Raw genomic sequence first — 27,946 nt, 5'->3', positions numbered from 1 at the left:
CTCAGGGCTGTAACCACCATTGTTACTACAGTCAAACAAACAAACAAAAAAACCCCCAAATAAGATGTATAAAACAACCAGACCCAGGCTTCAAAAGTAACAGGTCATGCTAGTCCTGCCCATCAAAATTATTTTTGCAAATACATCTTATTTATCATGCCGCATATTTAGACTTTCTAATAAAAATTTGCAATCTTCATCTGGGATTTAGTTCAAGTCTTATTGTTCTAAGAGAAATGATCCTGCAGAACATTTGCTTAGGGAAAACATATTAGTCTTTGATTTTGATTTGACTCACAACTGAAGACCCTCCATACAAAATTTGCTAAGTGATTATCTGCCAACAATTTTTTTTCCAGCTCAAAAAGTACATATTTAATGTGATCCCTGAAAAGGCTGACTTATCACAATCTTTGACAGCAGAGTCTTTGGGGAAGTCCTGATGCAATACATATTACCCTTCTTCCAGTCAACTGAGGCCACAGCCTATAGATTCCCCAGTTTGGTGGAGTCAATTTATCAAGAAATGGGTGTCTGAAAGATACTGTGTTATAGACAGGCAGTGGGTGAAGGAGAGCAAGGATTTACCTCACCTAACCTTGACAGTATTTTTGCCAGTACTTTCTAGAATTTTCATAATGAGGAGAGATACATTGAGGAACAGAAATATTGACCGTACAGGACAGTTTTGCCTTTTAAGGAACATGCCATAAAATTCTGATAAATTTTAAATGTTGGCTTCTATTTCTCTGTAACAACAACAATGCCGAACTTCCATCCTCTCCGCTTTCATAAGTGAACTGTACTGCTTTATGACATCTAACCTCTTAACTTTATCATCTTTTTTTTTTCCTCTTTCTCCCCAGACTTCAAGTCCTTCTTTTTGTCTTTTCCACATGCCTTCAAATCATTCCTTCCTTATTACATCACCTCCCCATTACAATTTTCCCAGACTCTAGCTTCTCCCTCATGTTCCTGAGGCTTTTCTGAGCTTTGGTGCAAATGAAATACTCACTTCAACCCTTGAGTACAAGGTTACGAAAAACACAGTATCAGAAGTAATCAGTAGTACTATAATATTGATACTTCAAAATATCACCTTTTCATAATATATTTCATTAATATTTCATCAAAGTTGTTTTCCAGGATAGAAAAGGAGCCAGAGAAGATATATATCTAGAGAAGAAAACATGCCCAAGACGGTACCAAAAATATTTATTTTATAAGAAAAGAAATAAACTTCTACATTTTTTACTGTTGATTTTTCCAAAGAAACTTTGTTTGGTTTTTTTTGTTTAAATGGTTCATAACTTCTGTTCTGTTCCAATACAAATCTCGATCTTAACCTGTTTGTTATAACAAGCTATAACTACAGAACATTTTCAAAATAATTAAAGCTTTATTGTCTCGATGCTTAAAATATGAGAGGGAACAGCAAGAAGGAGGAAGGGGGTTACATTACTGTAAGTTACTTAGCTATAAATTATTCTTACAATATTCCTTATGAATAGAAACTGCTTCTCTTAGAGGAAGAAATGACAACTCATGCAGCCATGTCCTGGTAGTAATGAGCTAGCTGAGTTACCAAAAAGAAATTTTATATGCAGCAACCTGAATCAGGCATACCGTTCTAGTAAATTCAGTTTCAATGATAAGGAAAATCAGATTATATATATAAAAGATGACAACTCTAGTCAAGATCATACTTATTGCTGTGAGTATATATGTCTACCATATATAGAGAAAGTGTTCACTGTCATATACAATATTTCAAAGGGAAGAAAGGAAAGCATTAGATTAATCTTTCAGCATCAAGTATATGCTACTGGATAGAACTGTGAGTCATGTTAAAATAATTGATGAATACAGAGCAGGTGGTATTAATTGAAACCAACAGGTGTTTTTCATTGACTGCAATGACACCAAAATGCAACATCTCAAAATTCACTGTTAGAATTTTGGCACTAACAACCTAACTAATCTGATCTACCCAATAATAAAGCCACATATCTAGTGAGTATCTTAACATTTGTACTTTATTCATTTGAGTACGTTGTTGCTAAATCATCAATACAGGCAAAGAAAACACCAGTAACTTGTCTATTCAGTTGATTTCTGCTAGAAATTGTTCTTACAAGATCAGTTCAACTCAGGCTGAACCTGCTGTGTCCCGGCTGATCTTACCACTCTTACTACTTTGTCTTAAATTTCATACTGAACTTTTTCGCCTACCCAAGACATCTCAGTCTATCTTGACTGGTTGGACTGTCAGAGCTTCTCTGCCTACAGATGAAATTTCTGCTCTTTTCAGTTGACATTCTTCAGCATATGCGTTCTTCCTTCCAGTTTATGGTCACTACAAGCTGGTGAAGGATTATGTCTGGTAAAAAAATTATGTCTATGATAAAAAAATTGCTTAGCATAGTGCACATAAATACTTCATTTAGCTTTGCTGAATCAGGATGATATAGGTTAGGTATTTTAATCTTGTTGCCTTAAATTGTTTTCACTTCTTTCCTCAGACCTAAAAGCTTATGTTATTTTTGTTTATGTTTATGATCTTTTTTTTATTTCTTTGCAGAACAAATATGAGGGCTTTTCACGAACTACCCTTATATTCGAATTTCTGTTTGGAATTAGTGCTGTTCATAAATAATTATGGTTGTACTAGGAAAAAAATTGTATCTGACAAAAAAAGGAAAAAATTCTTTCATTAATTGTCTCTCTATTCTTCCTATGCATTTGGGTGTGAAGGCTGAGGCACTGGCAGTCTACCAAACTTCTCAATGGATAATTTCCTCTAAACGATGAACTAGAGCTATTTTTACTTCTGCATTTTCTTATGCTCTACTAGCTTCCTTTTTGATATTGATATAAGATAATAATTTATTGTATTGCTATGGAATAGCCAGCTCCTTCTCTTTCTGTCTCTCTCTTTGCATGTGTCCATATATACATCTTTACTCATTAAGGTAATTCACCAACTTCATCTTGATACTAAAACTAGGAACATCCTAATATGCCATCCTTTGCAATTTGAAGAGAAACATTTAAGTGAAATCAAGAGGGTTTTAACATTAAGCCTTTAGTATTGTTGGTCAAAATAACAACGGAATAACAAAATACCACTAGTAAAAAACAGTAGGCAGTCTCTGCGATCTTCCTCAGTAATTCCAGAGCATCCAAGTTAACAGTTACATGTACTAACTTTTGTGCTACCTATGTCCTAATGCTAGAGCAAAATGCTAATAAAGCAGCCTACATCTCATCCTCAGTCACTAGTGAAACGTTACGTCTTAAAATTGTCTGTCTTCTACACAAGTAAGTCCAGCTTTTCTTGTATGTTCTGCACCCCGTTTGCAATTATTTTGCTATAAATACTGTAAAGATACTTTTTGTTCCCCTTTAAATCCTTTATGAAAAATCTGCCTTTCTGGGAAGTCTATAAAACCCTTGATGCTGATATGCCAGGAAGTAATCTATCTTTCCAACCAACATTATTTATTGAGTTTCTTTACTCTTCTATTTGTCATACCTATCCACCATCTTATGTCTTAGGCTTAATTCCTAAGCACCTGGGGCAAGGATCATTTATTAACTCTGTTTGTACAACATCAAGTGGAACAGCGTTATGATTAATGCCATAGCTGACAAATTAAATAAACAGCCTGTCTTTCCCCTGAGAGTCTCAAACACAGGTTTTCAGAACATTTGTAAAACAAGAACCAGTACTGAATAAAATTACTTCGATGGAGAGTGCAAAAAATAAATCCTATGGACATTTCTCTTAAACTTAGGAATGCATGCTTTTCAACTTTGCTGATTCTCCCAAAACGTTTTTGTTTCAAGAAATCTTTCAACATTTTCTTTTCCCAAATGCAAAACCCCATATAAAGTGAACATGAGGTTAAGTGCAGGAATAGAATACTAGAAAATATGGGTTTATAGACACAGCTATCTAGCAATTATAAGATATGCAAGCAACGTTTGTTCATTACTCTCTCATTCTCTGGGATGCCCTTGATCAAACCTTAAGGATACCCTTTAATCAGAGATTAAGTAAACACATCTGAAAGCCACATGTACACACACAGATTGGGTTTTTACACTCATAAATATCTCCAAAGGCATTTATCTATCTAAAGGTTTGCACGACATATCTGTTTTATAAGGAACTACATGGTTGTGTGCATTCAAAACAAGTATACTGTGGCATTCCAAATTTCTGAATGTATATTATTCTTGTGACTCTTGAGAATAACATAAAAGAGATTTTTCATAAATGGTTTTGATGAAACTGAGGAAAATCTGTTGCACTCTGTTCACTGATAAGAGACAGCCTGATTCAGTAAGGAACATTAGCCTTCTATTCTGTCATTAGAAGGCTTTGAAATCAACCTACTTAACATTTAAAAGTTTCAGCTTGCTCGTTTTGGAAAAAAAAATATATATAAGCCCTTGCCCCCATTTCATAACAGGTGATAGGGAAAAGATTATGTACTTTCAATCTTTTGCTCTGATCCAGTTTAACTAGTAAGAAGCCCCTACTGAAGAATAAAGAGTGATGGTTTTAAAAGGATGAGGGGATAAAAGAGGGGAAAAGAGAAAAGAAAAATGAACTGTCATGGCAACTGAGAGAATAATTCAATCTGGCTCATCCTAATTATCACACAAAGGCAAATCCTGGATTTTGAGTGACTTAGTACAGAAGGCAGATCAAATTGGACTTGAAAAATTATCACAGTACCGTTAATGTATCACAGACCTCACAGTGAATTGGCGTATGGTCCCACATACCCTGTCACTTTGTAACAGAATTCAAAGGATTCATTTTTGCCATTCTTAAATACAGTTTTTCAAGGTGAAAGTTTTTTCAACTCAGTGAGCAACAGAAGCTTTCTATTTCTGCAAGCAGACCTGCTGATCTAAGTGTCCATAAAAGCAACGAGTGGGCAGAAGTTACCGATTACATACTTAAAAAACTTATGTAACTTGACAAACATACTCGATATTTGCTACAATACTTCACTGAAATGAATACACTGATTTCAGAAAGGTAGTAAAGTAACACTGATAGCTCTTTTCTCTGAAGAGGCTACGGTCACAGCTGTCATGTATGCTAAGAAAAAGCTTTTCAAAATTCAAAGTTTCCCAAAAGGCCTATCTTCAATAAATATGGAAACAGAATGCATACTCCTAAAATTAAAGCCTGCACACTGTGTTGGTAAAAAAAAAAAAAACCAAAAACCAAAACAAACAAACAAACAAAAAAAAACCCGAAAACAAATCACCTGTGGTTGCAAAAGGATACAAAAGAAAGGATTTTCAACACCACTTATACTCATATATCCTGTGATTATGGCAGTATAGGTGCAGTTAGTCTGATCTGTAATCACATTTAAATTGTATGTGCAAATTCTGACCTTAGTCAAACTACAGAAAGAATAAAGAAATAAGCAACCTCTTCCTTCAAACTTTTGAATTTTCTGAAAATCTGACCCAAGAGACATAAATTTCCTTGGTTAGACTGTAAAAAACTGAAACCTTGTCCAGCCATATGATTTTTCATTATTCAATCAAATTTAAAGAAAGTTTCCCCTCTCAGTCTGACCATACTTGTGCATTCATGCTCTTGAAACTGAAGAGCATATGATTAACATAGGACAAAGGAAATGAAGCACAGTAAGACTGTAGTATTATTTCCTCATGAAGATGAAATTGTAAAAGATGGGGAATGGCAGAAATAATAAATAGAATCATTTAGAAAAAGGTTTCCTTACTCAGTTGGATAGAAATACAGCTAATAAAACTGGATACAAATCAGAAGTAAATTATTAGAATCTACATTTTAGTATTCTAGTTAAATTTGATTTAAGGCCATTTTCAGAAAGGACAAGTTATCTTCACAAGTAGACACACCAAGGAAAAATAGATAATTAATTTCAATGTGCATGAAAAACATGCTTTAAAACCACGCCTTGGAAGAAAAGAATTGTTACGTAAAACAAGGAAATGTAAAAAGAAAGGGTTTTTCAAATCAAAGGCAGTACTTGACAAGGGGGGGGTGCATCAGCTCCCTAAAAGAAATAACATCTCAATGCAGTCTAACATGAACCAAGTCAGAAGTACTGACATGACAATGGCTGGTGTTCTTTAATCTTTGTTACCTGTGCTCCACACAACATAGAGGCGCAGCTCTGCACAAAACAAACTTTCAGAGGAGTTAAGAATAATCTGTACTACTCTGCTCTTTTTAAACTGGCAAGCTTTAGTCTTCCTATGCTTGTCTGTTTTTACTTTTGGAAGAGCAGCTAATGATTTATCTTGACAGATACAAAGGATTGCTGAGGGGAAAGGTCCTGCTTGCCTATGGCAAATGAAAATCATTACAGAAATCTAGACTGCGAGATGTCACAGCAGTTGGAATACACACTGGCAGAGAGGAGGCCCGGTGGCTGTGGATCACCAGATATAGCATGCAATATTCTGACTTGATTAGAGTACCATGATACAAGCATATGTTGTGCTTCTTAGGCAAATTATCCATAATCACACCTCACAGAAATCCATGTATATAATTTATTTTCATACACTTCTCATTCAACTGAAGCAGCTGCTCTTCTGCCTTGGCATGTGAATCATCATCATAGTCTGTAGTCAAATTACCATCATTAGGCATGAGTTACTTTACTCCAGGATCACAACTATTGCATGATGAAGTAGCAATAGCATTTTGCAATCACTTTGCTCTGATTTCTCACTCACTGCTCGTCTCTCTGCAGTCAGATGACCTAAGTCATTTTGTAATCATAGGCTATCCAACCACTTTAAAATGATATCACAGTGAAACAAAATTATGTACTATTATAGTCAAGGGATATCAATACAGCGCAGCTGGGATAGCTAATGGACCAGGCTTTTTCTGAAGTTAAGGTCTTTGGAATTTTCTAGTGCTATAATCAACCAGTAATGTGGAGAATATTAATTAATTAATGCTTAGTTAATTTGAACAAAGTAATGCTAGAAACCACACAGAGTATCAAAAGTATGTCCAGATATTAGACCGAATGAGATTGCTCCGGGCTTTGTCCTTGCTGGTCTTGAAAACCTCCAGGGACAAAGACTGTAGAGTTCTGGGTAAAGTGTTCCATTGCTTGACTATCCTCATAGTGAAAAAGATTTACCTAAATCCACTCCAAACCTCTGTTGCTTCAACTTGTCCCCACTCTCTTTTGTCATCCCACCACTATACCCTGTGAACAGCTTGGCTCCACCTTCTCAATCACTTCATTGTATGTGGTGGAACGCAGTTATTTTTTTCCCTTGACGCTTTCTCTTCCCTTCTCTAGGCTGAACAGACTCTAATTCCCCCAGCCTCTCCTCACAGGCACATGCTGCAGTTTCCAACCACCTTCCTGGTCCTCTGCTGAGCTCTCTGCTGTTGACTGACATCTCTCTGTATTGGAAGACCCAAAACTGGTACTCTAGCTTTGATCTAATAATAAGTACTGAGTAGAGGAATACCATTTTCTCGCTAGGTATACTACATACAGTCCTGTTAATACAGCCCAGGATGCTATTGGCTTTCTTTGCTGCTACGTCATGTTGCTGGTGCATGTTCAGTCTTCTGCCTGTCAAGACCTTCAGGTCTCATACCATAAAAATTTTCAGCAGGAAAAAAAAGAAAAGTTCTGTGTTATTTTTAATTTTTGGTTGTATTCTGCTTAACATGCTTTAATAGTCCATCAACCTGGTATTGGAGAGACCCGATCAATGTTCCCTGAAACCTACCAAGCATTGCTGCTTTCAACAGGCTTTGAATTTGGTCCTAACTACTGGTTATCATGATGACACCCAGAATCTGTCTTCTGTATTTTCTTTACTCTTCTGGGGTACACATGAGACTCTCTGGAGTATACGCACATGTATGTGTGTCTTTAGGAGTTCTGGTTCTACAACAGCTAAGGACAGAAAAATAAAACTGCAAGGTCTGTTTGGCACTGATATTTCCATTTTACTTTGAACAGAATTTTGAGCAGAGAGCAAATAAAGAAGGACCACTAAAAACAATGAAGATTGGAAGTGCTCTGAACAGCCCAGTCTGCAGATCTTACTCAAGCAAGTGAATGCATGATTAAGCTCCGCATAAATTTTATAAACACTAGAAAAACCCATTAATAGTTTATATTTAACAGAGGACTAAACATGAAATGTCAATTATCAGAGTGACTCTCAAAAAGCAGAAGAGAAACACTGGAAGACAGAGAAATAAAACATCCACAAAATCTGTACTACAGTTTATTGAAATACACAGGAATTTATATTTTCACTCAAGCCGATATCCCAGCAAGGAAGGCTATGTATGAATATACACTAAGATGCAGCAATAGAGTAAGGATCAGTTAAGACAAAGGGATCCAGTGACCAGCAACAGATGCGGAAAAGGATAGATTTATTCAAATTGAAGATTGATGTGTATCACTATCACATGGCATTCTAGTGCTTGTTTTCTTAGTGAGTTTCATACTGCATGTGACATAGCTATACCCCATTACGCATTACAGGCACTGTAGGTTATACTGCTAAGCTTGGTTCCCTTCCATAATTATTAAATCACTTATTTGCTTTTTTTCCTTTAGATTTATGTCATGCAGACTGAACTGTGCAAAATTACCCCCTTGCACTGAATCAGTAATAAGCACTGCTTTGTTTCATTGTCCATACACCAGAAAGGACATTTGTCTGAAGAACTGCATTTGCATTTAAATACTTCTTCCTTATAAAAAGCACCTTCTAGAAGTATTAATTAGGCTACAGTATTAAAATACTGTCAAGAACGTGCTTAGTTTAATAATAGCATGTTATAAGAACTCATTTAATGCAAATCAAGTACAATTACAGAATTATGTTTCATTTATATTACCGAACACTATTCATATATGAACGACACGTTTACATCTCATCTTTCTAAAATTCCTCTTATACAAGGGTATTACAGAAGTCTTCTGTGGAGAATTAGCTAGTTATGCATTGCTTTTATTAATGTTATATGGTGTGCAGGTTTTAAGTTTGATATTAGTTCATCTGTTAAATCAAGCAAGGTCACCAAAGGGAAAATCAACAGCAAAGAGCACAATAAAAATAAATAAAGTATTTGTAATAGACAGCTTCAAAGTAGTTAAAATAACATTGGCTTGTGATACTAACCAGATGGGAGCTAGTGGTCTGGTACTACCCAGGCTGCTGGCTAGGTTTATACTTTTCTGGCTGTCAGTTACTAGTGGGAGGAAATCTCAAACCTTAAAATGTTGGTCAAGGGCAGTAAGGAAAGCAGAATAACTATCAGGATCTTAAAACCACATGAAAGAAACAGCTGGACAGTTAGGGAGGTACCAAATGTATAAGACAGGGGTAAAAAGACCACACATCAGTAAGAAAAAGAAGGTATTTAATATGCAATTCTTTGTTTCACTATTTTTGTGATCTATTCTATTTAGTAATTAAAAGGGTTTTCCCTTGTGATGAAAATCCTGTGTTTGAGCCATTTTATTAAAGTACTGGGAAAGTACTAAAAACGTCTAAAGTGAATGAGCTTACTCCAAATACAGCTGCAAATGTTGGCTTGAAATGTTCCTTACCAGGAGTACTGCACACAAAAAATCCAGGATGCATAGAATTGTATCACCATAAACCACCAGGTATCATGCAGAATGAGACAGTACTTCAAACTTGCCAGGCTACTATGTGAAGGATTTTCAACATACAGAGGAGCCATTTCCTCAATCTCACTCTTCTGAATGCGTGTTATTTACTCCGGGTGTTTTTAAAATATTTTGTATATATTCATTTCCTCATTTATTTTATTAAAACATCACCAGAAAATTAGCTAGGAATTTACTGTGGTGATAAAACCTGGCCAAAGGCCCTTGCATTCCTTTTATACAAAGGAAGAGAGGTGTCTGGCATCCTACAGGAAGTTAAAGGATGAGGTCAAAGAGATGAAGTTTAACTGAATGAGGAAACTGGATAGAGGTAGGCAGCTATTGGAAAAAACCATGGGTTTTATTTACAATGAGTAAACAGCAGCTCACACACATGGAAGTTTTATTTTTCTAGTGGGAGAAGTGCTGATGGCAAAGCTGTCATTGATCCTAAGAATTCAGAACACAGGCACTATGCTTAAAGGGAAACAAGTACTCTCCAATGAAGCAATCTACAAGGAGCATCAAGTGACATAATCAAGTCATATTATCCCATAGAATATATTCAGGCACTGAAAAATGATGCCATGTGTTTCTGGCCAAGCTATCACTTTTGCATGTACTGATATAACAGGGACAGGCCCAGCATTACAAGATGCTTTCCATTTCAACTCAGAACAGATTCAAAGTGAACAGTGTACAATCCAAATATAAAACATTAGACATTTTATTTTCCTTATCTGACTGATCATTGATAATTGACACTTGAAAACCTGGTATTAACAGATCTCTCCAATTACTTCAACTTCATTGTTTGAAACATCTCCCCATCTGACAGGGAGTAATCTGCTGAAACTGAATGACAGAAGCCTGGTTCCAACATTTCAGTTAGGGCTGCTTCCCTTTGAATTTGTTTCTTTGTGAGCTGAAGATCATCTTACACTTTGATTTTAAACAATGAATGACCGAGCACTATAGATTCTTCCCACATCAGCTGATGGAGGATCTAGATCACCTGTAAGTGGAACTGGTTAATTAATTGAAAACGTTGTGAAAACATACACTATTTTTTTCAACTCAAGACACTTTAATGGAATACAAAACTACTTAAGAATTTCTAGGAATCTGTTAACTGTATGGTCATTATTGGTAGGTTCTATATTATAAGAGATCAGTATTTTATTATACTGTGATCTACTATGATATTGCAAAGCTGTTTGAAGTTACTAAATATCTTGCACAATATATTCCTTTCTTTTATTTCAGGTTTCAAGCATCATTTTTTTCTTAAAAAAATGAAAAAAAATCCCCACCAACTGTGCTTCCTCTATCCCAGCTAATTGTTTATCATGTGTCAAATGTAATCTCACATATATATACAAATACTCAGGGACATGGTTTAGTGGTTGATAGGAATGGTTGGACTCGATGATCCTGGGGGTCTTTTCCAACCTAGTGATTCTGTGATTTTTAGATCATCTTCCATGCCACGTAAGCATCATCTGAAACCTGTTATGAAGATCCCAAATGTCCTTTATATAACTGACAGACTGAGAGTGTTGTATAGCTGAGTGGGGAAAGGGGTTTGAAAACAAGTTTTACTATCTCTGTCTAGATTAATCTTAAGATTAGATACAACGATTAGTACTTGAAGCTCTGCATATAATAGCACTAACTCCATAATATAGCAGGAATTAAGAAAATGTTTACAGACCCTTTCATTGCAGTGAAATTGCTTTGCAACCTACAATAGCGTGAGCTTACCAAGGAACCAATCTTAATTTGGAGATGAAACAAAAATTTGACTCCATGATAAATTACTTCATACTGGATTGTTACTCTCTGGGCAGTCTCACACATGTGTAGTACATTTGTAATGTGAAAGAGTTTCCTAAAGAATAGTTCTTATATGAAACAGAGACAGTGCAAAACTGAGTACAGCTAATCTTTCACACCAAGCTGTATAATTACGCTGTCTGTGTGCTACAAGTGAAACTAATGGAGCAGGGAAAAGGCTGATACTTTGCTTCCAAAATTGCATATATCATCTGAGCAGTGGAGGTTGACTCATCCAATATCCCTGTTACCTTTTGAAATACCCAGTGGCTAATGTGAAAAGAGTAAATAATGGGTTTATGTAGGACAAAAATGAAATAACTTGCATTGACTTACCAGACAGTCTAGACAGTGGTTCACAATACGCTGCACATGTGCCACCTTTAATTCAGGCACAAGACTCAGTATATTGTCACCTTTGCTATTTCTCTGTCTTTCAGAAGCAGGAAAGAGGTTGGGTAAATAATGACATAAAGATGATAAAATGCCCATCCCCCCGGTCTAATCTGATGCCTGTCTGGCAGTAGTTCTGCATTTGTGCCAGACTACGCTGACTGAATGCTCACTGTGTCCTGTCCATGTCTCTTGTCTTTCCTGTCAAAGTACACACACATCTTTTACCAAGCTCTCACAATGGGAAGATCCAGTGTACTTTCCTCATCTGTCTAATGAACAATTTCATCATTGCCTCTTGTGAACTGGTATTTTTTCTCTGAGGCTTATCCTGAAAATTTATACCAAGGATGAACGGTTCAGATAATTGTACGCATTCTGCTTGCTACCTGGACGTTATAACTATTATCCTCAGGAAAAATTTTCCATTATGCTGTGCTGCACTCAATAGGTTCACTGCATTTTAGAAAGTAAAAATAAAATACCCATTGTGTCTGGTGTCCATGAAATTATTCAGTGCTGTTTTACTGAATTCCAGACTGTGGCAGTTAAGATAAGAGACAAATAGATAAAGATGGTTCTTTTTTATTCACTTTCTGCCATCATCAAAATCCTGAGCATCACGTCACTTTCTGACATTTCATTTGAAGACCCCTCCTGCAGTAATTTTATCCATACTGTACCAGGTAGCACATAGAGAGGAACTTATTTGTGTATGCCCAAATGGCAACACAAAGCAATTTTCTAAGGAACAGATGGGGCTAAACTTTGTTTGGAAAATTTGGTCTGGATACTGCTAGGCATACATGTGGAAAAAGGCAATGAGAAGGCAAGTTGAAGTCAGTAGTCTGATTTATACTACTATAAAGCAGAGTAAAATTTGATATGATAACTTTTCATGTATACAATTTGTAGTATGAACAACTCTAAGTACCAAACGGCTGAAGGAGCAAGAAAAATCCTTCATCTGCTTCAGGGACAATAGAAATTCTTGCTGTACATGGGGCTGGGGAAGTAATGGTAAGATCGGTAAAGAAATACAGTGAAAATAACAGGTTCGGAAACAGCCCAACAAAAGCAGCAGGCACTCAGAGAGCCTCTAGGATTATGCCTCTGCTCTCTCCCACCATGTTTTGGAACTGCCTCTTCTGAGCTTCTTTTCTCTGTCCCTTTCTTCACAGTATATTCACTTCATTGCTACTCTACCACTTGATTCCATTCTTCTCCTTTCACTTTGTCATTCATGCTTTTGCTTCATCCCAGCAGTCACTTTGCTTGTCAATAACACTCCTCTCCCACATCGCATCCGTCACACCAGTTTAGCACGTGAGCCAGGACAAACATTGCACACTTTGTATATGTCCACTGCATGGTGTGGCAGCGTCTTCTCTCTGTTGGTCATTAGGCACTACCATAATCTACCCGACTACGAATAATTGTAACATACTGGGCATCTACACATAACAGAATGTCTCCTGTGCACATATTTTGGTATAAGAACCATGACGATTAATGTTTTCACTATTGCTATGTAAAGCCTGTGTAAGCAGTACTAGGTGCCTTCTGAGGGGTTAATTAGATGTTTTGTGGATGTTGAAAGCTCTTAAGCTCCTTGGACCTCACTATTTATTCTAAAAAGTATTGGCAAACTTTTATCATTACAGCTAAATTCTGTCAGCATTCATTTACAAGCAAACAAAAGTAATGTAGACGTCAGACACAAACAGAGCCATGACCGACATCCTTTCAAACAAAAATTGTAAAATATTTCTACTAGGAATGGTTTAGAAAGAGAAGTGCAGCTGGTGGTGCTTTGGGACAAATACCAGAAATATACCGATCTATTTCTACTAGCAATCATTTTTTTTTTCTCTTATGGTCTGTGTTCACGTAGAACAACAAGAGAGTGGAATTTTTAAGTTCTTGCCTGAAGACATCTGTCCATCACCTTTTTTTTTCAAAAGCTGACATACAATTATTTATCCTTCCACTGACAATGTCAGACGTTTTCAATCACTGTACAGAATCTATTGCGTTTTATACTTTGAGAAAAAAATTAGTATCAAACCCTTAACTTTATTTGTAGCTCCTAAAAAGTTCAGCTTTACATGCTACTTTCAACTACTGTCAATTCTGATAGTTTTAAATGTGTAAAGGACAGAATTAGACTTAATACAGCAATTTGACACTACTGATGCTATAAAATATCTCCAGACTTTTCTAGAAATAAATAACAAAGACATCTTTAATGAAGAGGCTGGGTCAAGTAGTCTGAAGTGAAACTCAAGTCATAGATTTGCAAAGTTCAAAATACAAAAAACAACAGTAAATTAAACAATTCATGGTTTGGATTTAAACCGAACAATGATCAATTCTGAAAAAAATATTTTTCAGTTTGACTCTTCCAGACAATTCTTAAATCCAGAGACTGAAAAATATTTTCCATGTACATTTATTAAATTTAGTTATTTTCTTTTGTATGCACCTAATAAGGGTTCCCCGTTCTGCTAAAATTACTTCTCAGAATGAGACTTTCTTTTCCTTTGTGCCAAGATCAATCATCCACCAAGATTTACAGTGCATTTGTAATGACGCTGTCTTCACATTGCTTCTCTCATAGTTCAGGTAGCCATAAGCGCCTACAGACTTCATCTTGAACTAATAAATCTTATGAAGATCTCAGGAAACAAGTCCAGGGCATTTTACGTACATGCACCTAGGCTCACAAAACAAGTTTTTTTCTTTTAGGGTGATGAAACATGGAAAAGAGCCATGAAGATTCAAGTATTTTTCCAACTAGGATCTATGCTTTGTGCCAGTGTTGATATTTCTCAACTACTCTATATATTAAAAGATCATTTCAATTATTTAATTCTCATATTAAACTTCTAGTATAACTTTCAAGCATTACTCAAAATAAGTAGGAGTAAAAATCTCTCATATAAGGATTACTAGTAAGGTAATAAAATGCCAAATAAGCCCAAAAGACTAAAATAATCGATGCACAACAGTTACATTTAGCTTTCTTAGTGTATTGCAATCCGAAGGTTACACACCCACACGTGGCCTACACTCCCTCCCCTCTTTTACATAAATAAGGTTTTGATTTTTATTCTCCTTTTTATCAATTGCTCCATAACTTATAAAAGTATGTAGCTTAGGTGGCTAATTAAATTAGTGAGTTTAAACTCCAAAAATATTCCCATGTACACTAGAAACACATGCAAAAGTCCCAAGGTCTTCAGTGCGGGTTCATGCTATTAGCTCTGAAGACATTTTTCAAATATATTCTCTGGTTCTCTAACACTTGCACTGTCACCTAAGTACAGCACACACTCAACATATTGTCTTCTTTTTTCCCTACAATATTTTTCTGTCTGCTTTTTTCCCCTCAGTCTTGCCTTTGTCTCCTGTTTTCTACTGCACTATTTTTCATTGGTGCAGACAGAAAGAAACAACTGATTCTTGGGTAACCCCCAGAATTTTCTATAATTATCCAGTATTTTTCAGAGCAGGAAAGTTTCAATTTTAAGAATTTTCCAAGTGATTTAGGAGTCCAAGTCTCTTCTTTTGAAGTGGACAAGCCCATCTTTAGCTGAAAATCCAGGGAAGTTAAGCTTTTAAGTGATTTTTCAATATTTTAGCCACAGATTTATGGCTAGATTTTTTTAAATAGCATAAAGAAGCATAGCTCCATTGACATCATAAAGTTATGTGGTTTTATAGTGGCTCAGAAACTGATCTCATGTCATGGTTTAACCCAGCAGCTGGCAACAAAGAACCACATGGAGCACAGCCAGAAACAGATAACCAGAGGCTTCTTGCTCACCCTGTCAAAATGGGCAATGCAAAGTCGCTCATTGACCAGAGAATGACGCTAGATCATTCCCAGCTCATAATCCCAACTTGTGCACCCACACCATGGAAACCATGTCAGAAGCCTGCACTGCAGGAAAAAAAACCCAACACTGCAAAACCCGAATCCACCTTCCCATCCCAGCCACATCAAATGATACCACCCTACCGACAACCGCACCCATAGATATTGAAGGTGACATTGGTGGTATGGCTTTCATGGCTGTCTCCTTTCCAAGTTTCTCATGAAAATTAATTCTTTCCCCACCAAACTAGGCAATTAACCTTCTCCCAGCCAGAGCCAGGACACTTCATAGCAGCAAATCTCTTGATGTACAACTAAAATGCAAAAAGTTTTGGATCTGTAGCTAAGTATTTTTAGACCTAGAGGTCTGATAAACATTGATAATTAATCTCAAATTTTATTATATATAAACTCAGTTAATTTTCACCTTAAAATGCTGTAAAACTTTTAATGACCAACAGGCCACGCCTGAGTTATCCACAGACTATTTCCAAAGAAACTAGAATATTTCATAGTTTCAGCTGTAAATCAGAAGAAATAGATATTTTCACATTGCTTTGCCATGGCACAAGATAAGATTATAATGATGCATTTGACTATTTTCCTAAAGTCTGTAAACCACAATAATCAAAAAATCAGAGCTACGTTACGAGAGATACATCTGTCTGTAGGAAGCAACATGACCATGAATCCTAGAAAAGTGAAACAGTATGCTGTAAACAGCACTTTTTTCTCCCCCTGCCCCACCCAACCCCCCTGGAAGAAAAAATACATGTGTGAATGTCCTTGTCACTACAGTCTTTCAATCTACAATTAATTGCAACTCATTCTCTGGTGCAGTTACACTGGAGTCTAACAAACCCCAAGCATAAATGATCAGTTTCCTTATGATCATTACACAGCTGGACCTAAGAAGTTATTTGGGTTCAAGCATTTATTGAATGTTGAGTGTGTGTAGTCAAATCCTCAAATAGAGTAAGTGCAAGCAGTATTTCAACTTAAGCAGTCCTGTTAGCCTCATAATTGCTTCTTCCAATCTGCTGTGGGGTTTTTTTGCGTTACTGGATACACCTCACAGCAGGTGCTGCCCAGCAAAAATAAGTATTCATCATGGTTTTTTGATATAAAACAATTGTTTGACTACAATGAATTTCTGATCTTAAAAGGTAGTCTTAAGGAACAGAACATTTTTCAGACTTTTAACTGAATAAAACAGTGTCTCTTTTTCCACTTTGATAAAACTTCAGAGAAATCCTGAAGTGAGAATTCTTCATATCAGAGTTGTTGAAGCGAGTGTTAGGAAGTGCTAGAACTTTAATTAAGTTGTAACACTGACTTCTCACAGGAGCTGAGAAGTCTGGGTAAGGAAAACTTTGCAACACCAGCTCCACAAAGCAAAGAAATTCAGCAAGCGGAGAAATAATACCTTCTGAAATTCAGAATGACTCGTACCCAATCATCAAAACTACCTTGATATATATTATTGCTTAAGTGAATAAGGGAACTTTGGAAATGATTAGCAATACAATATCATTACCACAAATTATTTCCATATATCTCTTACAGGATAAAGATCACAACTGTTATGTCTATCCTTAAATATCTGTAGAAGAATGTCATCATTTAAACCTTGAAATGTGGTATTATTCAAATTCTAAATATGCCATATTTAATATATGCATAGAAAATAGTGAGTACCTAGCAGATACAATAATAGAAGAAGTGAATTGCCCTGAGTAAGATGTTGAACATCAGTTTCCATGTGTGGACATTGTTCCTTAATCTAGCAGAAAATATAGTTTACCTTCAAATGTTTAAAACAAAACACCTGCCTGAATTTTTAAAACTGATTTTGGAAATAAAAATGGTTTAGTCAATTTGGAATCTGAACTCCAGATATAGATATGATTTCAATGCCAGTTTGGGCTAGGTCACAACTTTTTAATTTAAATATATAAAAGAGATTGAAAATTGTGTGGTCACCTTCCCTTCCTGCATTTTCCATTTCCTCCTCCAACCCTTTTGTGTTCTTAGGCACAGACAAATGCATATAGAGAGGCATTAAAAGACTCACTAGTTACAAAGAACACATAGAACACAGCTGAATACATGCAGCTAGGAAAACACTAATATTTAATACACAACATATATTGGATATGTAATATCATGGCAATCATCTGTTCTGGAGACCTGTGAAGACTGAACATTTCTGGGAAAAGAAAATTGGAAGAATCTACTTAGCATTAGGATTTACTCTTCTATACAACCCAGATTTATCCTAGAAATACTTTCAGTGGTAACTGTAGTGATGAAAGATAGCTGCTGACGGTTGTGGTGACAGTCAAAAAGCTAATGCTACAAAGACATCATTTTTCTTGCATACATAAAGTGATTAGGCAGCTCTGGAAAGAATATCTATTCAACTGCTAAAAACACAAGACAGTCTCATGATTAATATGCTCAAATCTGCGTCCATTTGCTATTGTTTATAGAGAGAAATATTTTATTTAATAATCATAAATCACATGATGAGACTAACTTACATCATAGGACCTCTTACTTCCGATACGTTAACTAAATCTGAGAAACTGAATGTGAAAAATTCTTCTTCTCTAGAAGTTAAGTTGGGAAAAAGTACTAATTCTTTCACACCTTCCCTACAAAAGGTATGTTCTATTGACTTAAGACAACAATGTGAAGTGTGGCTGGTAGGATTTAGGAGTCTGTTCAAAGTATCCCCTCTGGACTCTTCTAGATTCCTGTAAATAGCATCTCAGTTCAAAATTCTCCCTTACTGAGCCGGTAGTATGCTCCAAGGAATGCAAAAATCACTCATATCTGTCTGACAAAATTTCTCTTACACCCTAACTGTTCAGCAAAATCTTGGGTGAGGTACAAGACCCAGTACTCATAACAAGAAAGTATCACAAAACAAGGAACAAAACCCCAGCTGACAGAATAAGAAAAATGGACAGAAAAGTAACGGAGAAACAAAGGCAGTGTTACAGTCAAGAAAAATCATTTAAATACTACACAGCCTTACTGCAGAAGTCACAGCTTACAGAAGGGCAAAAACACATTAACTTGAAAACTTTGTAGCCATGCTCTCAAGCAACTGAACTGTCCACGGAGCTTTAATTGGGACGAGTTAGCTAGTAGAGAGCTAAATGCCTCTTTAGTTCTTCTGAAGCTCAATTTACGCAAGCAGCTTCCACTCCATTCTCCAATGATTCAGTCATACGTTGCCTTTTATAACATCAGTGCTGCTGCTGCCTCGCACCAACAGCTCAAGCTGCCAGTACCATTCTCAACAATTTTTCTCTCTCCTAAAATGTTGTTTGGAATTTCTTCATTGCCCCTCAGTGAGTCATACCTTGGCTATGCACATAGTTCTTACGCACTTTTCAAGTATATATAAAGTGCAATTTAACATATTTCTGCTTCCCCGTGAATTACTTCCAATTAATCTTCATATACTTTCTTCACTGCTGCCCAAAACAGAAGGTTATTCCAGCTATAGCTTTGCTGTGCTATACAGAAAAGGACTCTGACATCCCTGGTCTGTAAGTTTGATTTCCATTCCTTATTTGTACACTTGAAAAAGTCAGTAAAACATTTCTCTTGAACACACAAAATATAATGTCACTTGTACAACCTCTGCACCTGTGATTGATGTTTCATTTATTAACTTCCTAAGATTATAAGAAGGCTTTCTGTTTGATTGTTTTTTAATGAGTGTTGAATTACTACCATCAAAACATGTATTCACTGTACATACAAATTGGACATTGGACATAGAAATACAAGTAACAGTATGAAAAGAAATGCAAACCATGTCACTGCATGAGCAACACAATTTCCCTCCTTATATTGATGAGGAGCCTGCGCTACATCGTACAGACTAGAGCAGCCTAAAATAACCACAAATGAGATACGAAAATGACTCAGTGAATTTAACCTAAAAATGAATTAATAAAATTCTGAACCGACAGTTTTTCTGATTTAATTTTTGCCTGGCTTAAAGCAGACTTCACTACGTTCAGATCAGTTGTATTTATATGGCTGGATCTTTCAGTGGGTTTTACACTACAACCACCAATACAAAATAAATAAAGACTGTATGAAGTAAGAGAGAAGCACTTAAGATAGTATTGAATTAGTGAAATGAATCATCTGCAAATCAGAGAGCAGCTTACTCAATGTCCCACAGCACGGAATATAAGAGGAGATATGAAGAGTGCTGGGCTTCTACATCAAGCAACATAAAAGGTGCTTACATGTTCTAACAGCTGTTGCATAAGCAATAGACTCCAAGTTTCTTCCTGAATATTAAAGAAAAATTAATGATTTAATTGAATCATGTTAATAACCTAAAGAACTTAATTGAACAAGTGCACTATTGGATTTTGTACTAGAGGTGATTTAATAGACTTGGGTTCTTGTCTCCAATCTGCTGGTGAGTCATATAAAAAAAAAAAAACACGGTTTTGCTCATATTAAAGTGAGAAAATGATGATACTTACCTCATTTCTCATCTAATAATAAGTGAAATATAAAAACTAAGCTTGATGTTATTTATAAACTGACACCTTAACAAAAAATACCCAATAAAGTTATTGAAGAACACATTAACTTTGATATTTTGTGTGTAAAGGTCATTTATAAACATTAAAACTTATTTTAATGATAACTCAGAATAATATGACAAGCTAACTCTCAGTTACCTAGCACTTTCTTAGCTCGTTATTAATGACACCATTGTTAAAATCATAGTAGCTACTTGAGCTGAAAGCAGCATCATTAGACCTCTGGGATTTACATTATATCATACAGACCATTAACTTGATTTCAAATTATTCTTCTGGTTTAGCCACAGATGTGCCCCTTTCCTCCAGAGTGGTGCCACTAACCACTCTGATGGTTACTGCCATAAATCCAGCCTTTTCTTTTTACTTTGCCACATTTGTGTTAGGAACTTTTTGACTGAAGTATTCCTGTTGAAACAGCCTCTTGCTTAGTACCACATATACAGAAAATGTGAAGATTAAATATTAGACAATTTTTCTGAAAATTAATAAGATAGTTGGAACCCACTATGATGCACTTCTACAATGATTACTGAACAGATATAAAGCATGATTCACGTAGATAAAAAAATTTCAATTCCAATAATTTCCTGGGAACCAAACTTATCCTCAGCATAAACCCAGTCGAATTTCATGGGTTTACACCAGGAATCAGGCTTCTGACCTATGTATCCTAAATGCATGAAAATAAGATAAACACTTTCTTATGAACAAGGCATTTAGACATTAGAAACCTGAGTGACCCTTCCAGGTGTGAGTGCCAGCCTGACTCAGTAATTCCCTCTGTCAGTATTACTACCAGGCTATCTCTGAGGATAAAACTCCTTTCAGAATAAATTGTCAGGTCACTTTTAGAAACTGAGATTAATTATAGACTCTGACATTGATTTGTAGATCTTTAAACTGGTCAGTGATTTGCTGCAGCAAATGGCTCTGGCTGCAGAGCATAAAAACAGAACACTTCTCACAACACGTACTTGACACAATATTTTCCCAATATAATTGCAATTCTCTTTATGGCGAGGACATGAAATATTATTCATATGATCTCCCACAATCCTTTCTTCATAACACATTGTTTGAACAAGCAGAAATGATTTATAGGTTGTCACTGCCAGTTCTCCAGGGAACAATCTATTTCTGTTGCGTGAAGATAAACATGTGCCATAGACTTCTGAATTTTGAGAACATTAAATTCGTCATAGCTTTCTGCCACACATAAGAAACATATGGCCATAAGTAAAAGCTATTAAAATGCTTCTATTGTCACCTTCTTTGTGAATACTTCTGCTGGTGACACAACAGGTTCACAATATACATACATAAATTATGTATTATTTTTCTAATTCAAATTATTGCATGATTTTTCATTTTCTGTGCACAGACAATGATTTCAAGGATCTAATACAGATCTCATTGCAAGGCACTCTCAATTCCCTGACCAAATTAGGAGATAAAGGAATGGAAAGCAGGACTATGTAGGACAAGATCTGGCATTTCCATGAATTTTTCAGATGCTACTTCATCAATCTAAATATTATTCACTATTTAAATCATAAATAGCATTAATACACTCTGTCGTCATATACTTCCACTAGACTTTCTCTGGGGATTCTGCTGGGTTTGTAGAAGTACAACATTCCCTGTCATGTAAGAAGAGTTATTACTACTGATGCGATGAGGCACAGCACATGCAAGGATGCCTACAAGTTTGCAGAAACTCTCTTCTATTATAATTTATTTTTTCCAAGGCCCACAGCATCTAAGAAGTTTGAGAGGTGTGAGAAGTCTCATTTAAAAGACCTAAGGCCATATTTTGAAGAGATTTTTAATTAATCTTTGAGACCATACCTTGGCAGGAAAGAGGCCTCCAGTGTCTAATCATCCCAAGCTGTGCACAAAGTGGCACGCTGGAACAAGGTGCTTCATCTTTGAGATGAGGAAGATCAGTTAGAGAATGACAAGCTTCTTTAGGCAATAAGGCACAAACTACCATCAGCAGTTCGGTTGAGGATCTCAGCATGTCTGTATTCATAACTTGCAACTCCTCCATTGTGAACTAGATGCAAGCCTGATAAGACTTATTTCTAGTTTTAAGCCCAGGAAAGACTGTTTCTGGAACAATAGCTTTATTATGAAAGACCTATAAAACTTTTGTATTCAAATTATATTGTAATATAAAGGTAGCTGAATACTGTTAGTTTTCATGGCAAATTTTAGCCTTAGTAGATAAAAGATTTTAAAATAAAAACAAAACAACACCACCAAACATCCAAGCTTCACTGTGAAATTACCATGAGACAGAGTTGTTTGGTTCCCACAAAATATATATTTTAATTTATTACATGGGAATAAATCTTTGTGTGCATTTGATATAATAGATGTCAACCACTGTAGCTAATTTGCATCAATGGAGTTAATTTTGTCTCAAGAGTTCTAGTGGAATTCAAGTTGCAGAAGCAACAGACTCTTTTAAAATGCTAATAATATAAATTATTTCAAATCACCACCACTCCAGATGAATGACAGAATGTCTGACAAACTCCTTATTTTAAATCATAGTGGTTTAAAATTAGAGTGAAACAAGTGTTAGTAGCATCCAGGGCCATTACGACTTGAGTAAAAAGGTTGTCACAGCAATAGCAGGTCCAACCTAGATGAAGGCATGACATATTAGGCTGGCAAATTAAACACAGTCCAAGTAAAGAGGTTTTCTCATATTCAGGAATGCCAAATCAGGTTATCTGTGTGACAAAGTGTATTAAAGCCCCAGAAATTCAGTATCCTATAAGGCTTCTTGTATTTGTCCTTTGGAGTATCTTACGTCATTGGAGTTATATCCAGCACCTCGTCTGTCACATTGTCTGCCTGATAAATTGTGGTGGTTGCTCACTGTGGACCTAGAGACACAACTCACAGCAACATCATAGTAACAGGACTTCTAATGATGGCATGCACATGCAAAAATTTTGATGAACTATCCATCCTGGAGGCAAAACATGGTCTTTATCTAATATGCCTGATGAAGAAGCCCAGAAAAGAGCTGTTTCTCTTCCATCGTAACCAGCAAAATCCACAGGCAGTTACAATGATTTATACATTGAATTGGGAAACTAAATCAGGATGAGGTTTCCAGCCCTCTCTTCAGCTTTTTAAGTAACAGTTCAAAGAGGTCAAACCATATCTGCAGGGCTTGTAGTAAACAGCCTTCTTAAACATGTCTCTGCAGTGGAACAAAAGCAGAAACAGATAAATATAAAAGAAGATCTGTGCAGAGACAGCATTTTTTTCTCTATTGATTTGCTTTAGGTGAAACAGCTGACCTCCATGGGCTTGAAAAGGCTAAAAGTTTACACCATGCCTGCTCTCTCAGGAAAAAAATTAGAAATGACAGTAAAAATAGTATGAAAATAAAGTTAAGAAGTCAGTCACTTTTTCTTTTCTTTCTTTTTTTTTTTTTGTTTATGAACACACCTCAACCTATTATGTCCATAAACTACTATGCTTTATTCTTAATTTTTCCCAGCAGGAAAAAAATCAGTCAACAATTCTCTTTGAGTTGTTTCTAGTATTCTAACAATCTGTTAGAATAATCTAATTAATAATAATACCCTACATTTTTCTAATTCATTCAGCTTCTGGCACTCCCTTCTCCTTTGGAAAGTTTACAACTTGTAATTCAGAGGTAGCAAATCTATTGAAAATAGGCATGTGACAATTTTGCAGAAAAGTGGAAGATTTATGTGTTTTGTAACTACATATTTGTAATAAACATACCTATTACTAATTATGGGTATGATGCTTAAATATGTACAAGGCCTCCAGAGAAATTGTACTTGATTTGTAGGCTTTAAACAGATGGATAGGAACACACCTATATGTACCAAGAATGAAAATAGGAACATGATTTTGTAGAACTCTAGAAGTTAACTTCGTATCATCTCATTACTAGGTTTGTCTGTCTTTCCTTGCACCTTTACTAAATAAATTTTTTTACATCTTGCTGTCAAAGTCATTGTTGGACCGTTTGCTGTCAATCATTCCTGCTATCAGATTAAGAAACATTCTTAATTGTCTAAATTCTTTGGCTAAATATTCATTCATTCTTAGATCAGCAGTTGCTCTTATTCTCAGAAATGGCAGACTACTGCAAAGAGAAACACACTGCAAGACATGAAAGTCTTTTCTTCACACAAAAGGGTTTTAATCAGGTAGGACTGTATTCACAGACAAAGAAATTCTTAGTATTGAAATACAACATAAAAATACATTAAGTTGTAGAAACTGAAAAATTCTAATTTTAGATACAATGTCACCATCTAATTTATTCCTGAATATTGATCCCAAAAATATCAAATATCTTGGAGCTCAACAGAGCTTAACTTTGGAACGCAAACAGCCAATTGAAGTTGAAACTAAGAACCCAGAAGATAATGTTGGTAGGATTTTTAAACATAGGCATATGCATCCACAGCCCTTGCAATATGCTCTAGTAGATCTTGTTAATTCCACCTACAACGTAGGAATGCTGCTGGATTCCATGCGGCTATTAATGTTTTGCATAGTTACAATTAATTACTAATAAGTTATCTTTTCTAAGTTTCCTGTTAGTTTGGAGACAGTTCTCTCCAAGTGATTGATGATCCTTGTTTATTCGCACCTGTCATTTTCCGTCTGGATTACTGACGTCCAACAAATCAAAATAAAGCACAAACAATCCTTAGGAAATTCTAGCTATGAAAACTGTCATCCTCCTCCTCTGTTAGGAAGGCTGAACAACCATGCCATGCATCCTGAATCTCTAGATACTCCGTGTAATATTTTCATAGAACAAAGATTCAGCTTCTTGTCTTCTGATTATTCAACAGCCTGGACCAAAAGCAGCAACAAACCAGCTCCGTATAGCTGAAGGCTATGGTAGATCTATCTAACCTTCAGCCACCATAAATGAAACAGGAGACCAAACTTTCTCAGGAGTCACTTTAAAGCTGTGGTACCAGCTGCTCCAAAGCCGTGAATGAAATTGATGATGAAAGGCTTCCTCCTACCAGTTCTCTTACCTAACACAAAATAGTATGCATACCTACAAAAAATAAAAGATCCCTTGCTTTCAAAAAATGAGCTAAAAAGCAAAATCATTTAAAAAAAAAAAAACCAAAAAATTTTGTATCACAGAAGTTTTCTCGCCTACAGAAAAGTAGTGAGAAAATAAACTACATGTGGCTGATCTTCATTCTGTTGCTTCATCATTGACTTAGATCCCAAATACTGTGGAAGTGAAGCAGTCAGAGTGTGAGAAAAGGGAAAATATTATGAGGAAAGACTCTACTCAGACAGTGTTTTGTTTCAAGGTCTTGCTTAAATTAAGAAATTATTACCAGAAAATGTTCATCTAATTAACTCACCTTTCAGTACAGATAATCTGGGTACAAGAAGAAATATAAATTCATGAAGCCAAAAATGATTAGGAATCTTAATGTAGTGTCTTCCACTTTCATACACTATCTTTCTCAATTTCATGACCTATCCAGAGATTTTTATCTTATTCCTTGCTCCATCTCCAAATTTCTGCCAGAGAACCTTTTCCTGTTTTGTTTCACTTTACTATGTGGTCTCGTACACAAAAGACTAAATTTACCTTTAGTTTCTCAAGCACCCAGGACAGTTTTTTCTCATTCACATAAATGAGCACAGCATTTGGGAACTGACAGAGCAGCCAACAAATACAGAATAACTCACTCCAACCATCAATCATTCCAATCTCCAATCAATCCAAACTCCACTCATTCTGCATTTTGTTAGAGTAGATACTCAGTAACAACCTGCAAGTGATAGATTGATTTAGAGGGTTGGTCTGACTGATGGAGGTTGCTATTAATATCCCTGACCAGCTCCAGGCAGTTAATAACAAGAATAATCCAATATACCCCACTTATAAACTAAGATCCACTTACATATCAGGCTATGACTTCACAACACTCTATATGTTTATTTGTACATAAGTCATTTTTATCCGATTTCCCTCTCAGATGTCCTTTGTTATTATTGTACTGCACATTCTAACCTCAAGCATTCTTTCCTTATTCTCCTACCACTTTAGATTTATGCATGGTCTTCTCTGGGATCACTAAAGCATTTTTTATTATCTTCCCAAGTTCAAGAGAATTCTGATCTTCCTCTTCCAGTTTCTTCCAAGTCTCCCTTTCTGCCATGGCTAACAGGAATACAATTTCATTTACCTGCCACCACATCTCAACTTTGACTTAGATGGAAAATACTTAGGGGTGAAAGGATAATCTTATATCTCAGTGGCAGTTTCAGAGTGAGAATTCTGCTATGCAAGGAACAAATTACCATCATTTTCTAGCATAGTTTCACTGTGATGAGAAGTAACAATAGGAAGATAGCTGCTGCATAAACAAACCAATTACATAACATGGATGGAACAAGACACAGCCCTACTCTTTCACTTCTAGCATTAATACATTTTGTTTAAGTACCTTTTCAGTACGTTTTGAAGAAACTATAAAGCATAAAAAAAAGGACAGACTTCTACCTGGCTTAACCTGCATTTTTAGCACAAACTTGGTGTCACCATTTAATAATAACCCATTTGAGTTTATTTGGGATTTCAGTGGAAGGTTAAGGTGAGCCAGAATTACTACAAAAGCATTCTGCAGACTATACCAGAAAGGATTTTGATTCAAAGATTTCTTGGATTATCACATGAGCCATCTCTTAGTTTACTAAAGGGTTAGCATGACAATAGAGACAAGAAAGAAAAATAAATCACACCCTCCACTTAAGCTGCTCGTGCCTTTTTCTTCTGGTAAATGCAATTTTACAGAACATTGCACTATATTAATTTCTCCAGGACTGAGTTAAAGAAGGAATATTAATGTTTTATATATATAATGTTTTATGAATGATGGCGTATTAATGTTTTGCAATTTCTAGGAAGAGTACTAAAGAACTGAGACACTTTAGACTTCAGAGCATTAAGATTTCTGTGTGACCTATTATTCTGAACTCACTTTTTCATAGGAAATATGTTTGTTGTATACTTTAAATTTTAAAACAAAACAGAACTTTGATTGCAAGCCTACCACCAATACTAAATTTTGCATTAGCTTGTTTTCAAGTGTTTTTTACAGACTTGCTAATTAATTCTGCATGGATTTTAATTCTTAAAAGACTTCAAAAGACACAATTTCCACTAAAAATTCTCTTGATGTGGCAATTATGCTCATGGACTTCCCTACTATGTGTTTCCACAGTTTAATTTTTCATCTCTATATCAAAATTTATATTTTCCCAATAAAACCCACAGAGCTAACTCTTCAGGCATAACACCATCAAATAATCCATAAGGACATATTCAAGTTTTAGATAAACTGACAAATCCAGAAGGAATTTACTGACAGCCTTTACTTATATTTTGTACCTTTTTTACCCTAGCATAACAATTTTAAAATTCATCTTAGATACATTAAATCGTTTCAGTTTTATCACAAGTGCATTTCTTTGAAACAAGAGAGTTTGCATGGTGC

This window comes from Cuculus canorus, chromosome 8 (assembly GCF_017976375.1).
Source record: "Cuculus canorus isolate bCucCan1 chromosome 8, bCucCan1.pri, whole genome shotgun sequence".
NCBI classification, from domain to species: Eukaryota; Metazoa; Chordata; class Aves; order Cuculiformes; family Cuculidae; genus Cuculus; species Cuculus canorus.
Note: the sequence above shows the minus strand (reverse complement) of the source record.